Genomic DNA, 2,176 nt, shown 5'->3' on the forward strand with positions numbered 1-2,176 from the left:
CTCTGCACCAAAAACGTGTAGAGGTAACAGTGCGTCATCAATCCGTACCGCATGATATTTCAGTGAATACAATTTCACAACCCCAAGTGGCCCAGATGATTGGAAAATGAATATTTTCCTTCGAGTGATTAGGCGCTCCTCCACGGAAAAGCAGTCCAGCAACACTGGGCTTTACCTCACCGGTATTCCTCGTGTACGGCTTTCTGTAGGTTTTGCTGTTACCGCTGGCGAATATCTTTGAGCGAAATCGAGGAAGCAGACGACTTGTCATCCGCGCTACGCGAAGAAGTTAGAAAGTGCGTGTCCGAAAAACAGCCGGTGGCCCACACGAGACTACCGGTGACGTCACACATGGTACAGGAGGGAGTAGAGGGACCCTTCAGAAGTTTCGGTTTCGTTTTGTGCTTCCCAGCTCTTTTGGCAACTAACGAGTCCCCGATTGCCAAACCAACTGTATTTCTCATTTCGGAAGAATGTATCGAACTTATTTACACAGCCGTTATAATAGTTTCGGATTATCCCGGAGTCTCCCTTTAACTCAAGTTATCGTTTTAAATGTGTAACGGCTGAGTGTAGCTGTGGAACCAGTATAATTTTCAGTTCACGAATTAAAACACCATTTTCAACACCATATTCCCAGTTCAAATGGAGTGTCAAAAAAGTGTACAGGACGCAAACACCTCATTCAACACCTGACTTTACACCCTTAAAGGGACGGTCTCGTACAGCCGGGGCGATTCCGAAACTTACCCAAAACTATATTCACGAGTGCTCTACAAGTACAACCGTGAAAGTTTCATTCGGAATAACGCAGCCGTTTTCGAGGAATTTGTCGAAACACATCGTAATAGCAGACGACGGAACCTGCACTTCCCTCTCATGTAACGTCACGTATGACGTCGACCCGCGGGTGGCTCTGGTAGTGCGCCCATTGGCTGAGCAGAAAAGAAAGCAGCTGTGTGCATTCGGCGCGGTTGCCATGGTAATTGTAAGTAGCTGGGGTCGTAAGTAGTTGACGCACGACGTAGTCATGTCTGACAGCGAATTTAGCAATAGCGACGAATCCCTGTCGCTCAGCGGTGACGAGAATGATTTCATTGACGTCGATCGGCTGAATTACGAGGATATCGACGATCCTTACGAGGCTGACCCTTTGCCACAACAACGTGGTCAACAAGTGGAAGTTGTAGACGATATTCAACCGATTGACTTTAGGTACATAAGACTGTTATACAGTAAATACGGGCGATTTTGCGCACATTGAGTCGTTTCGTGACCACTTCTAACTCGCACAATCATTACAGGTGCATGTGTAGCCACTGCTCGCCGCAGGAGGTTGACGAATATGTGTGTTGCATGGCTGTTGATCGCGTGGTGCCTGTTGTTAACGGCGCCGGCGTTCCGTGCATCACGCAACATGTGTTGTTCCCCGACTTCTGTACACGCCGGGAACTTTTGATAGTTAACGGCGCTCCGTATCGGCGACACAGCCGTGAGCTACGGCCACTGGATCCGAACGACAACAGGTATGTCGCATCCATTTTCTATTATTGGGAACGGGAAGGCATACGGGATATGTGGATGAAACAAAGGCACAAGAGTTGCAGGGATTGTTTAACAGACCGTCACGCGACATTTGTTCTCACACACATATAAAAAAACGTAGGATTGACTTGCATTTCAACTACTTTTGACAGGTGCATCAGATATGCAGCATATGCATGTTTCACCAATTGGATATGGGGGTACCTTGGCCCAAGGAACAGACGTCAGATTCCAGGCTGTGTTGTGCGCACTATTCGGAACCTGTTCCCATCTGCCACGTACACAGGCTACTTCCCGTGAAAGGTAATGTATTGTTTTTGTTACACAACTTTTTATTTGCATTCAAGAATGTTATGTTTTCCGGTCCTTAGATAACATTTCAGCATTTTGGCTCTTCATCCTATGCATCACATGCGCCTGTCACCATTTAATTGGTACCGAATGGTTACAGGGATAAAAAATTGTTGCCAACACCACTGCAGGAAGAACATGGTCTTGGATGGACTTCTGAAAGATGCTGTTCTCGGTATCCACCCCAGGAAGCATTGGAAGGTTGTCAACCTGGTGGGCAGAGGCATTCCATTCATCGTCATTGTGCCAGGAGGAGATGACAGACACAAAGATCCACATA

The 2,176-nt window shown here is 47.1% G+C and overlaps 1 long non-coding RNA gene across 1 annotated transcript; it reads left to right on the forward strand.

Moving 5' to 3' along the window:
• The first annotated feature begins 1,411 nt into the window (after positions 1-1,411).
• LOC135399447 (uncharacterized) lies at positions 1,412-1,849 on the forward strand. Its single transcript, XR_010424268.1, has 2 exons — positions 1,412-1,526; positions 1,698-1,849. It is a non-coding gene; the product is annotated as an uncharacterized LOC135399447 (long non-coding RNA).
• Positions 1,850-2,176: the final 327 nt, after the last annotated feature.

The sequence above is a fragment of the Ornithodoros turicata genome, chromosome 7 (genome assembly GCF_037126465.1).
Source record: "Ornithodoros turicata isolate Travis chromosome 7, ASM3712646v1, whole genome shotgun sequence".
In the NCBI taxonomy this organism is placed as follows: domain Eukaryota; kingdom Metazoa; phylum Arthropoda; class Arachnida; order Ixodida; family Argasidae; genus Ornithodoros; species Ornithodoros turicata.